General features: G+C 45.6%; 1 protein-coding gene across 5 annotated transcripts in view; it reads right to left on the reverse strand.

Annotated features, from left to right (window-relative positions):
- RAD54L2 (RAD54 like 2) overlaps positions 1-10,657 on the reverse strand; it is a 70,626-nt gene extending 59,969 nt beyond the window's left edge. For 2 of the 5 annotated variants that reach the window (XM_062008706.1, XM_062008701.1), the window contains exon 1: positions 10,577-10,657. The gene's annotated coding sequence lies outside the window, so the exon portion shown is untranslated. Of the gene's footprint in view, positions 1-1,867; positions 1,937-10,576 lie in introns of those variants that run through there. The other 3 variants (XM_062008703.1, XM_062008704.1, XM_062008702.1) reach the window with 3 other exon arrangements.
- Positions 10,658-14,197: the final 3,540 nt, after the last annotated feature.

The raw sequence follows: 14,197 nt of genomic DNA on the forward strand, positions 1-14,197 counted from the left end.
ACTGAAGATATAGGTGACAAGGGAAGAGACAGGTCTCAGTAGCCATGAAAAAAGACACCTGTCTAGCATAAGATGTAGGATTTGTTCCAGCTCAGTAAGATAAAATGAAGTAGAAAAAAAGGTAATCCTTATCTCCCAGGTTATACAATTCTTCCCTTAGCCCCAAAATTTCATCCAGATTCCTGGCCAATTAACTCTGTTCCCCATCAATCTTTCCTGCCATAAATAATGACAGAGGTGGAGTTAGCTGGTAATACTCGTGGGAGGGGAACAGCATGAAGCTGATGGGATTTCACAGAGAATAGCCAAAATCAGTTTACTTTCCCTCTTCCCTGTCCTTTTTTATCTCCTAAGACAGTAAACAAATCAAAAAGCCACCCATGAAGAAGAAAAAAACTAGAGTCTCTGAGAATGCCAAAGCCCATTAAAGGGTAGGCTTCAGTTTCTTTTGGCTAGCATATAACAAACACAACTGAGCTAAACTGAAACCTAAAGATAGTAAAAAAAATGAAAGGAAGATTGCAATCATATTCAAGGAAAAGACATCAGAAATTTCAACATTCAAATTCACTTTCTGTAAGGTAAAAGTGAGGGGTTTTTTCAAGTTGAAAAAAACACAAGTTGAAGTTTAAAAGGTAGATTTGTTCTTTCTGGAAATCTGAAAGAGCATCTGTATTCTAAGTTTTGTTTTTGCACCAGTTTGGAGTTTCCTTAAGGAAAGCAGACAAAAACATTTGGTAAATTGCAGCTGCTTTGTTTTCATCTCTCACTCTTCTCCAGTTCTTGTGATGTCATTTTTCCACACTAATAACAACAGTTGTAGTGAAAACAGCAAGACTTGAAAAGCTTGAGAACTCTATATAAAAGTACATGACTACATTTTAACAAAAGTTATATTCAAAAGTATTGTTAAATTGATTTAGAGGACAGATTTAGAAAAAGAAGTCAACAGATTTAGGAAAAGAAGGAACATTCCTTTCAGAACCATTCTGTTCCACAATGATTACTTCCAAGAGAAAAAAAAAAGGGAAAGGAGCCTCAAGCTTAAGCTTTGTGTTCTCCCAAGTCTCATCTGCTGTGAAGGCTAACAGCCCTCCAGAGTGGCATACAGAGCTCAAAAATGTTGTCTAGACTATGATTACAACTCATTGTTGCTACCTTGCTCTTGCCAATCACCAAAAATCTCAAGATACACGATGAATTTTCTTAACTCTCCAAAGCCTACATTGAGGCATGAGACCCCAGGCCAGATGCAAGATTCAACCAGCTCTTCAGCAATGCAACTGCCTTCAACAGCTACAGGCAAGAAGAGAAGCACACAGAGCAGAAACAACTGTAAAGAGAAGCCAGGAAATCACTTTTTTTAAGTCATTGTAAGACTGCAAGTAAAGACACTGTTCTCTTATAACCACTTCTGCTGTTCACTTACAACCACTTCTGTCTCCTTCTTCACTGCCTTCTCTTTGTCAGCAAAATGGGTCAGACAAGATAACAGTAAGGAGAGTGACACACCTTCTACAAGAGGCAAGGAAATCAAAAGATTAAAATATAAACAGTTTCCCTCAATGGAAGGATTTTATCTCTAAGTCTTCCTGCACAGAATAGCCCAAGAGTGCAAAGAAAAGAATACAAGGCCTTATCTGCCTTGATGAAATAATAACATAAGCAACAGAAAGGGAAAGGTAGCACTTGGCTGGAAAATGCTCCAATGAGGTGACTTCTTCCAGCAGGACAGTCTCTTTTAGTGGTAAAGAAGAGATTTGCTATAGCACCTGCCCTTCCCCAAAATCAAGGCTACTGAACATACATACTATGTCTGCCGCTTGCTGGAAACATCTTTTCTGCATGAGCTGTATAATGTACGCACCCGTTTCCTACCGAAGCCGTGGGAACACCCAGGGAAAGGCCATCTAGCAGCAATCTGCCACACGCAAAGCATCCAGCTCCTGCAGGCTGCATCTCCCACAGCCCTTCCTCCGACACATGACTGGGCATGCACTTGTCCTGTGATGGGGCAAAAGATCAAGGTGTCTGGAAAGGTGCCTACCAGAAGCAAGCTGCTGTCACAACTGGACTAGCTGCCATCACCATCCCAGAAGGGTTTAGGAAAACATCCCCAGCCAACTATCCTGATGGGCCATTGAGAATGCACAGGCAATCAGTCATCTCTACACTGGTTGGGGAAGGAGAGGACTGAGCCTTTTTTTTTCCGTTCTACATCTTTCACCTCTTTGGCAGGTAAGAGACAACAGACACCATTCCAGTCAAGAAACACACTGATATACTGGCAAACACAGGATGCTGCATCCTTATGCTTTCATGCTCAGAGCTACTTCTGCCACCATGAACATGGGCAATTTCTTCCCCCAATGACACAGTAATCTTCTATGGAATGTAATGACTTAGCCCCTAACACTTATAATAGAAAGTTTCCTGCTCACTACTGGTGAGTAGACTTCTGAAGAGCACATCTTCAGATTTTTGATGAAAGAGACTGAGGCAGACATTCAAGTTTGTTTATGGAAAAAAAAAACAGTCATCTCTGTCCTGCCCCTTACTGCCCCTTCCTTTCCCCATCATCAAAAATGACAGTGCTTAAAAAAAAATCGATGTCAGAAACATTTGATTTCATTTAAGTACGTGGCTCATACATGCACATTCATTCCCTTGACAGAGAATGCATACTTAATAGATGTAAACGGGTGCTATAAACAAACAACTATCATAACCAGGTCATAGAAACATGGAATGGTAGGGCTTGGAAGGGACCTCTAGAGATCATCTAATTCAATACCCCTGCTAAAGCAGGTCCATCTAGATCAGGTCACACAGGAACGTGTCCAGGCAGGTTTTGAAAGCAAACTCAACACCAGTCAGCAATGTGTCCTCATGGCCAAGAAGGCCAATGGTATTCTGCAATGCAATAAGAAGAGTGTGGGCAGCAGGTTGGGAGAGGTTCTCTTCCCCCTCTGCCCTGGTGAGGCTTCATCTGGAGTCCTGTGTCCAGTTTTGGGCTCCCCAGCTCAAGAGGGACAAGGAACTGTGGAAGAGAGGCCAGAGCAGGGCTACCAAGATGATCAAGGGACCGGAGCATCTCCCTTATGAGGAAAGGCTGCGGGAACTGGGGCTGTTTAGTCTACAGAAGAGGAGACTGAGGGGGAATCTCATTAATGCTTACAAGTACTTAAAAAGTGGATGTCAGGAGGTTGGGGCATCACTTTTTTCTGTTGTATCTAGTGACAGGACGAGGGGTAACAGACAAAAGCTGGAACACAAAAAGTTCCACTTAAACATAAGCAAAAGTTTTTGACTGTTGAGATGAGGGAGCCCTGGCCCAGGCTGCCCAGGGAGGGTGTGGAACTCCTTCAGTCATTTGACCAACCCAGGTATGGACAAGAAGAGACACCTAGTTTCAACACGAACTGGGTCAGATATGCTTGGCATGTGCCAGTATGGTGGCATGCACATTCACAAGCACATGTACACTGTATATGTGCAAATACTCCTTATGCATATCTTTCCAATGATATTTCGTCCTGGCTCAATGACTTCAAGAGGTTGAGACATCCCAATTTCCTGTTATAGTTACAAGCATCTTCCCAATGCCTTTGGTGGTTAATCACACTCATTGTTAACAATCTGTGCCTTTTTCCTAATTTGAAATAATCTTTTAAACTTCCAGGCACTGGCTGTTATCGCATCTTTTTCCACTAAATTAAAGAGCCCTTTAGTACACAGCCTATTTTACCCAAAGAAAATTAAGAAACTTTTAAATACCTCATGATAAGCTAAACCAATTGAGCACTTTTTGTAATGAGTGATTTAATCACCCGAGTAACATTAAGCACTACATCATCTTCATTGTTTTTGAACATCTCTTCAAAACCACTAACACTAAACCTGGTCAAAATGCTCCCCAATGGATTTCATCTCTCTGTCTTTCTTCAGCACTTCCTTTATTATGGCTGCACACTAGTATTAAAAAAATAATCAGCTTATTTTATTAGCCCTCGTGTCTGCAGTGTTGCTCTGAGGACACACATAGTGTTAGGTACCTTCTCTGCTCCTGCCATCCTTTCCAAGGTCACTGGTTTCCGGAAGCACAATTCTTTATTCTAGCCCTACAGGCTCCAGTCTTTCTCACAGCATGAATAACATTGGGCTCTGACTCCGTAAAAACATATTTAGCCATATTAGACCCACTTACCCAACAGTTCAGAGGACACTGTACAGCTGCCATGCTTTCTTCATGCTTCACCACTTAGCACAACCTTTATGTAATCCACAAATTTTATCAGCTCCAATTTCCCGTTTTCTTCCAGGTCACTGATAAAAATACTACAAAGCCCTAAACCTACTAGAAATCCCTGAAAAACCCTCCATTCACATTCTGTTTCCCAAATCTACTATTTTTAATTTAGGTTTTTACTCACTGACCATACATGAAACTGTATCTGTTGAACAAGATTCACTTTTCAAGAACAGACTCATTGATTATCATTAGAAAGAGAGCTGAAATACAATTGGCACAGAAAACCCATGCATATACATATGTTTGATACAAGAGCTTTAATTACCATTTTTTTATCTTCCAGAGCACTGGCACTCACCAGCCACACTGTGGTTTCCTTCCTTTCACTAATTTTGAGTAAATCCTACCAATCAAACAATTCCTTTTTGAGTAACATCCCATTTTCCACGTTGACTTAGCAGACTGGGTGAGCTCCTCCACCTCACAATCCCTTTCCAGGTTTTGGCAGGTTCATAGACTTTGGTTTGGGATTTATTTGGTTGGTTGGTTGTTGTATTGGCCTCTGGATGCAACAAAAAAAGCTAGGGCAATCAACATTAAATCAGTGTACTTTAGCAACCTACTTATTCCAGATTCAACAACTTCAAATATAATAAACCCACACTTAAGTGATGCTGATATCCCAGATAAGACCTGAGTTTCTCAGAGACTGGAGAAAATCTTTGATGAATTATCATGTCTCTAAAACATCATTTCTATAGTTCTGATGGGCTAGAAAAGCTTTCTTCACAAGCAAACATTTCAAGTAGAAATTTTCATTGCTGAGGGAAGAAAGTACAGGTCAAGATTATGTTACCTTCACCATGTTTCAGTCACTCCCCATACTGTCTTTCCCAATGAATTGTTTATACCTCATCAGCCACATTGGCAAAGTAGTGGAAGGGTTCTGCACTTTCTGTTAATCAATTCTGCCCTTGAACAGCTCCAGTTGTGTTACTTAGATCAAGCTAGCTTTTCACAGAGAATGCCAAAGTAAAGTTATCTGCCTGTAATCTGCCAAATCACTACAAAACCTCTTTAATTGCTTCTATAAGCTTAGTCCCTCTCTTATGACTCTCTTATGTAAAGCGTGTTGTTTTGCATGGTAGGCCTTGATCAAAGTTCTCCTCATGTTCAGCACAAGTTTCAATGTATTTCTAACACAAGAAAGCAAGTAGGTATATTGAGCTTTTCCAGCTTTGATTTTCCACTTCTCTGCCAGCAAAATTCCGCCAGTGTAGAACCAATTACAGTGGCAGAAGAGAGCTACTGTTGATGTGCTTCATTCTTGGCTAGAAGTTTCATTTACAGCAGTGGAAAGCACTTTGTGCCAGTGTATTGTATCTAGTAAGGCTTCTGCCAGTATCACTGTGTGTGGAGTCACACCAGACCGAAGCTGATTCATCTCATCAACTCTCCTTTTCAAGTAGGTGTTCAAGAAGCTAACGGTAACTGCACTTCGCAGCTCAAAAACTACTCCTAGGACTGAGGACAATAGGAAAGGACACTGTTTACAAGGTCTGAATGCTGTACACTGCTTTTATACTACAAGTCACACTGATAACATCTAATAGATTTCTTCATCCTCATTTTGAAGCAACTGGCTGAAAAGTCTTCCCCTTTAAGATTTCTGCACCCTTGAACCATATCTTCAGTCATGAAGTTATTTAGCACTTTTATTGAGCACAGAATTGATACTTCCCCAGAACTGGTGCATACCAGCCTTCACATCTTTTCTGATGTTTCAATAATCAACTGTCACTAGTGCCTAAGACAGATCATTGTTCCTTTCTTTCTGCATTCCAGCTTGCAGATACACTTGCAGAAGAGCACCTTTAGGACAAGCTGACAGGCCACCACTCAGTGCTTCAAATCACTGCTCCTACTTGCACATTTTAGAGCACGTTGAAAATGCTCCCATTGAATTAAGTGATATAACACTTTCTTCTTTTCTTTCACCTCCTTCTAGTTACCTTCAAAATGCTACAAGATTTTTGGAGGTGTCAGACTGACCCCCACCTCCAGCACTACCATGGAGCAAGAACAAGATCTAAATTATCACAGTTGCTCTGAGATTACAATGGCATTGAATCAGTTTTGCTTGCAGGACTAAACTGACATTCTGCTATTCCACTTCAGACATAAAACTGAGTCAATGGTTTGTCTGACCTTCAAGAATTTTTAAAAGCACAGGCTATTTCTGTATTTTTCAAATCAACAATTCTTGATGTTTTCTACCTGAATGGCTGAAATCAATATGCATGTTTTCACTCCCCTCTTTTTTTTCTCCCCTAAAAAACTTGCTTCAACTTCAGATATATTTTGTGTGCAAATATGTGCAATTAGCATTTACTGGTTACCACACAGGAAATATTGATCAGTAACTTTCTTAGTGTTACTTATAATGAGAGTTTACCTACTAGCTAGTTTAAAAGATCAAGGACTTAAAAAAAACCCACAACAACAAAACACCATCACCATATTCTCAGAAGTCCAGCTCCTAAAGGTGCCTACTCAACAATTTGTCCCCTCATGGCAACCTGCAATTCCACCTTCTTCCTTCTCATAGTATGTAATGACATTTTATTTCATCAACTAATTCCATCTCTTTCTCAAACAACAAATGGTGTTAATCATTCATCTTCTTCTTTAAGATTCTGTTTCTTAACAAGCCTAAACCTCTAGAAACTTAAGGTTTCTAAAGTTAACAAGTTTTCACTTATTGTTTCAGTATCAGATTCTACACACGCTATTCTACAAGTCCACACCTAAATATTGATTTCAACTTCTTTTGTCTTGGTGTACATACTTAATAAACACTGATTTGGGGGATGGGGGGGAAAACCACAGCTCTCTATAAATTCTTTTTATTTTTATATAGTTAAAAATGTTGCTTAAACACAATAAATTCCAGTCTTACAAGGCTCATTCTCTGAAACAAGCCCAGCTGTAATTGACTCAACATATTTGACAATCAGGAAAATACTACATAAAAATTATTGTGTGTAAACACAAAACATGTATCTCAAAATTATATCTGTACCAAGGACTATCAAATGTTACTTAACATCTGAAGGCAATAAGCTTAAAATAAGAAACTTTGTTACCAGAGAGTATTATCCTACAGGGTATTATATCCTAAAAACCTCCAAGCACCTGAAGGAAACACAATTGCACTGCAACTAACTTCTAAAAAATACTGCACCTAAATGATTCATTTAACTCACCCCCATAAACAAAAGTATTTGAAAACAGGCTGCCTATATTATTACATGCTGGATTGGAATTTGATCAAATGGAGATTCAACTCATTCTTCACAGGAAAAGTCTCACTCCATGGCCACTCCCTTCCTAGCCTAGTAACCCCATATATCTGAAAGAGGTGTTTGAAACAATAACATTTTGATCAACAAAGTCAAGGAAACACAACAAGCACATGCTGGCTGGGGAGCACAACCAGCCAGGTTATGTGTGACAGTGGCAGAGTTGGAAAAGGCCACACATTTAACAGCCACCACTAGTGACAAATGGAATGTGTGGGAAAAGATGGAAAAAATAGTTTAGTGCTGCAGAGGGTGTAATTTGATTTATGTATGTACACATAGACACATGTATAGATATATATATACATATCAATTAGGATCTTCAGCAACATATGGCAGGAGGAGAGGCAATAGTTGTGTGCATGTGTATCCAAATACATACATGTACATACATGTGTATGTACACACAAATACAGACTAAACAGTAGGCTAAACATAAGTCAGCAGTGCACCCTGCCAGGGATGCAAGCTAACAGCACACCAAGCCGTACCAACAGTAGTACAGCCTACCTGAGCAGGGAAAGAGAGCATTCCTTGTAACTTGCCACTTTTCAGATCCATCTCACACACCATGTACAGTTTTAGACACCCCCGCTATGAAATAAGACACAGAGAAACCAGAGAGTTTGGTGGAGGGCTACTGGGATGCTCGGGGGAACAGAGCACTTGCTGTGTGAAGAGAGGCTACTGTTCAACAGAGATGCTGTTGTCCAGTCTGGAGAAGAAAAGGGAGCTGACAGCAGATCTCCCAAGCCTACACGGAGGTTATCAAGAAGAGAGAAGGCTGTGCACAGGCTCTGCACAGAGGTGTGCAGCAGGAGGACATGAGACAAACTGTGGCAGTGGAGGTTGTAACCTGACAGAAAGAAAAGGGTTTTTCCCATGAGGACAGTTGAACACTAGAAGAGGGATGCAGACACTGATCAATCTGTCTTTGGAGGGTTTAAGACCTGAATGAACAAAGCTCTGGTCTGAACTTGGGTCTTGATAGTACAGCAGGTTGGACTCAACACTTCCTGAGGCCTTTCTTGACATCAACTCGGATCCCAGAGGACACATATAATTGCCTGTTACAATTTTCTATGCCAGGTTATACTGTTCAAACCACTGTTAAAATGCAGCCACTACTGAGATGAGACAGAAAATACTTTGTTTTATTTTTGCCCTCAAAAGAGCACACCGTATTCCTGTACAGGATCTGCCATGCTCTCTATTATCAAAATTGGAATTTCAAGAGATTTTAGGGACACAGAAGTTACTGGTTACCCAAGTGTAGTACAAGTGAAACACAATGGCTAAACATTGAGCTTTTGGGGGAAGAAGAAGAGGGTATTCAGTGTGAGGCAGTGTCGACCTAGAAAACACCACACATCGACAACAGCTCTTCCTTAAAGCAGCAACTGCATTTTTCTTGAACATTTCACATTCAGCACCTGCTGTTGATGAACAATCCCTACACTCCAATGCTGATAAGGTCACAGGGTAAGAAGCTACATTGTTCACTCTGTATATTCAGGATGTATAGCATCACACCTGGGGAAAAAAAGCCTCATTTAGAAAATCAAAGCCACGTCAGCTGCAGTGGCCTAAGCTGGTTGTTTTGTTTTCATCCCGCTGCTGGGTGCTGCTGCCCCTAGAGCAGAACTACCAAAACAAAGGCTGTTTATTCTAAACTAATTGATTTCATATTGAAGTAGACAGAGAATGCTCACAAGGTCCATGACTCTAAGTCAGGGAGGGGAGTTACCACCTTCAACCAGGCAGCAGGAACATCTTAAACCAACATAGAAGTTTCTGCATCGATTTTCCACGGGCTAAGTGTTTATTCACTAGGCAGGATGCTTGGATAACCCTACAAAGAATATCTAACAAAGAATACCCAACATCAGAAAGTTAAAAAGAAAAGAAACGGGATCATTAACATCTTATTAGCATTAAAAAGAAGGAAAAGTGTTCCGTTATTGCCTGTTAAAGACATTTATTTTTCACCCCAGTAAAAACTCCCCACACACATACAGACTAAAGTGATGTACTAAGAACTTTTTAAAGCACTAATTTTGTACAAATCAATGAAAGGCAGGAGGGGAAATCAATGGAGTTTACAAGCACCTCTGAACACTGCAATGTCCAGCCACCAATGTAACCACCAGCAAAAGTAACCCCTAAACTCTTCCACGCAGCAAGCAGGTTACAAAGCAGGTAACATCTAGCCTTCCCCCTCCAAAGCTCCTCAAGTTTCACGTAGACACTAAATTACTACTTTGCGTGTCTGTTTACTAGTCCTACAGATCAATGCTGCTCACTCACAGCAGGAGTGTGACAACCACTGTATGAAGGCACTGCCGGACTCCGTCAGGCCCTTTTGGCTCAGCTCCCCCACCTCCAGCACCTGTCGACACACCTGAGGGGCCACGACACCCCAGGGGAGGCAGGTGCGGCCCCCCCACGCCCACCAAACGCAGAAACTCGCTTAGGCCGCGACACACGGCGTGCACCGACCGAAACTCGGCGGGATGCGGAGCCAGGCGAGCCGCGCTGCCCTGCCGGTCTCGAAGCCCGGGCTCGGGGGTACCCGGACCGGCCGCCCCGCTCCCACGGTGGCCGGTGGGGCCCGGGAGGCGACTGCAGCCTCGGACAGATCCTTGCCCCCAGGCTCAGACCCCTGGCACCAGGACCCGCCCCCCGGGCCCGGCGGCGCTGCCCCGCCCGCCCGCCCCCCGGCCCCCCTCAGACCGGGGTGGCTGCTTCCCCTTCTGCTCCGCCGCGGGCCCCGGCAGCCGGTGCCCGACCGCCCCCACCCCCGGTATCCGCTCTCCCACCGCCACAGCCGCCCCTCGCCGCTCCCCACACACCCCCGGCGGGGCGGGGCGGGCGGCCGCGGGCCTCCGCCAGCGCGCCCCTTCCCGGCCCGCTCCCATTGTGGCGGCGGCGTCCTGCCCGCGCCGCTCCGCTGAGCTCTCACCTCGGCGGCGGAGGGGGGGCGGGGGGCCCGCGGGCCGCTGCGGGAGCTGGCGGCCGCCCGCCCGCCTCCGTCCCGGCCTCGGCGCTCAGCCGCCGCTCGGGGGCCGCATCACCCAGCGTCCGGCCCCCCACCCCCCGCTGGAGCAGCCGCAGGATCCCCCGGGCAGCAACAGGCGCCTCCGCCGCAAAGGTTCCGCAGGGCGGAGAAAGGTTCCCCCTGGCCCCAGAGCGCGGGAAGGCGGCGGGAGCCGCGCGGCGGGACGGAGCGGCAGGGCCCTGAGGGAGCCCCGCTGCCTTCGGCGGCCGTCGGGGCTCGCTGGCAGCGGGAAGGGGCTGCTCCCCGTCCCCAGGGCCCGCTCGACTCCCGCGGTCTTCATCCGCCGCCCGGGCGAGCCCCACGGCCCGGCGGCGGGGGCCGGGAGCCCACCCGGGAGCTGGAGCGAGTAATGGCGGGAGTCGCGCCCCGGCGGGGCCTGTGGGGCTTCCCCGGCCGCCTCGCCCACCGGCGGGGTCGCGGCTGCTTCTGCCCGTGCCATCGGCCGTGAAGAGGGTTACTGCATGGAGGATGGGGCACCTCCTGGAGACAGGTCCCAGAGTAGGCTCGGGAGGTCTCTCCTCCAGCCCCCTCACAAGGCAGGGACAACGCAGAGCCCAGCTCCGGGCCTCGTCCCGTCAGGTCTGAAAAGCCTCCATGTAGGAAATTCCATCAGCCCCCAAGCCCCTACTCCAGTGTGGGATTTCTGGCCAGGAGAGAACTTCTACATTGTATCCGGTCAGATGTGAGACCCATCTATATTTACAGCCTCTGCTTTTCCTTCTCCTGGTATGAACCTGGCCCTGCTGCCTCCATACCCTCACCACAGGCACCACACAACCACCACTGAGTCTACCCAAACTCTTCTCCAGCTCAAGCCACGCCTTTCATAACCTCAGGACTTACTTGAATTCCCCTTTCATGCATTTCAAGGGATCCCAAACCACACAGTATTCCAGATGTCATCTTTAAGTGCCGAGTAAAAGGGGAGCTCATGACTCCCCTCCAGCAGCTGGCCCCGGTCCCAGCAACAGACGCAGCCCAGCATGCTCATAGCCTTGGTCACTGCCAGGACACACTGCTGACACCGCACTGAGAGCCTGCTGCTCATCCTGTACCACAGCAGGGACCTGGCATTCCCTTTTGTTCAAGGGAAAGAAAAGAAAAAGAGCAGCACAGCAAGTGCCTGTCTAGTTCCTTAGGCTGGTACTCAGGTAGTGTGACAACATGAAAAATAAAAGTGGCAGCCTGGGCATGACCACTGTAACTCAACACTTAGCCCTTCAGGGGTCTCCTGGATTTTGGGAAAGCCAGACCTGATCCAGAAAAAGAGCACCATAACACCAGAGAGCCATCTCACAAACATGTGCTCCTGGGGACTTCACAAAGGCATGAGGCATCACAAGAAGCCCTCGCATCCCTCCCCAGCTAGACATACAAATCCTCCATGGGACCTTCTTTTGTTAAACCTGACATGAAGTTCCAATTTTCCCTTCTCTGCCCCAGCCTGTCACACGGGAGACATTCAGAGAGGGATGATGGCAAAGGCCTCAGAGGCAGAGTGGAACAAGTGCAAGTGAAAGCAGGCAGAAGAGCCTCCAGCAGAGCATTGAGGAGTTCTTATTGGCTTCTGTTCCCTATTACAACATTAAAAGATGTCGTGCTTCAGGCACACGTTCCACAGCAGCATTGACAACCAGAGTCCATCTAAGGATGTCTGCTTCAAGGGCCACTCCTGTAAGCACTCCAGCAGCTAGCACCTTCTTTTTCTGTGAAGTTAACTAATGCAGCTAAAGTAGACCTAGAAAATCATTCTTGGCTTCTATAGATGTGCAACCACTACCTGTCAAAGTCAATGAACCTTTGCAATTGAACACCTATATCATCTGAGGGATGCATTGGGCTGGATTTGGCACAGGGAAGCTGCCTGGATAGACCCACTGCAGTGTTTGCCCCCTTCACACACCTCCATGGCACTCGTGTTTTCTCAGCAGGTAGCTCACAGTGCAGCCTCAGGTCATCTACAGCCACCACACTGAAGCAGATGCCATCACATCACCACCACCATTCAGTCCAAGCAGCAAATGTAAGTTATTACTGCTGGTTTGCAACACTGAGCCTGAAGTTATGCCATCCAGACAGAACTGAGCTAGAAAGCTCAGGTGTTATTCCACAAGGAAACATAAGTACCCTCCAGTCCCACCACACATGGCAGCTCTGGGTCCTTAAACAGGTACCAGCTGTCCTCTACCATCACTGAGGAAGATTAGGTTGAAGATGTGACCCCTCTCAGAGCAAGCAAATTAAGAATTATTCTGTAGTCATCCAGGTGGAGTCTGTGGTTCTCACCCAAGTCGAGAGGAGCAGCCATCCACACAGCCCTCCAGACCCATCACAGGCTGTCACACATACATCGACCACCACTAGAAGTGCTACAGACAATAAACTGACGTGGTGCCTTGGGCCAGTGGCTCACCACAGCAGTGTGCCCTCTGTCCTCTCATATCTTTTGCTTCAAGTGAATATTACTGAGCTCCTGCAGCAGCCTTTGCTCTAAGCTGGGCAGGCACCCAAGCATGGGGAAATTCACTCAGCTGGGTGTTGGGAAATGCTCTTGCTCTTCCCTGCAGCAGTTATGCCAGTCTCAGAGCTGACACAGAATCCCTGGCTTTTGCAAATCCAGCCAGTGCACAGGCCCACGGGAAGACTCACAAGATCTGTTGAGCAGCTGATTTTTACCTGATATCCTCATGCCACAGCTGTATACCCGTGTGCAGGGAACTTTGGCACACATGGCAAAAATAGATCCTTTCCACCAGGGTCCCAGGCTTCCTCGATTACCCCACTGCTCCAGCTTTCCTTTAGGGATCTCTGCATGTCCAAGGAACAGCTGAGCTTCTTCTCTAGGGATAAATAGAACTGACTGATATCCTACAACTGGGCCTCAAAAGAGCAAAAGCAGATGTTATATTAATGCAGAAAAAAGACCCATCAGATTTCAAAGCAACAGCTTCAACTCATCTCTCTTTAAACGCTGTCATTTGCAGTGTGAATTGGGTTCTTGGGCAGTATCAGTTATATGGATTAGGAGCTGTAGAGGACATTAGTACAATTCCTCTTCCTGAGGTTTTTAAAGCTTAATGGACAGGAAGTGTGGCTGGTGAGCCTCCACCTTCTGATGCACTGCCCAGAATCTCCCCCAAAGCTCCCCATCTCCCCTTTGTACTTTTTCTCTGTGCTAGAATCACTCTCAATTAATGATACAAAAATAAAACCGATGTCATCCATCCCTCCTGAGCTGCACATGCATTATTCATCAACATGCCCTAATTGATTCTTTCATAACCATGAGCACTTCTGCACTTGGCTATGTTGTTCTTGCCCAGCAGAGCACAACTTATGAAGCTTTATGCCACTTGGAAAAAGGCACTTTCAAAGTATTACTTTTCACAGCTTTTCTGATCAGAGCTTCAAGGTTAATCTCAATACATAGAGCCATCAGTCCTCAGTTTTGAGTCCAGACAAGTGTCCATCAAGTCACTCTGCTGCACTGATGCTGAGTGTTCTGACTGAGAGGTCAGTACTGCT

The sequence above is a fragment of the Colius striatus genome, chromosome 15 (assembly GCF_028858725.1).
Source record: "Colius striatus isolate bColStr4 chromosome 15, bColStr4.1.hap1, whole genome shotgun sequence".
Taxonomy (NCBI): domain Eukaryota; kingdom Metazoa; phylum Chordata; class Aves; order Coliiformes; family Coliidae; genus Colius; species Colius striatus.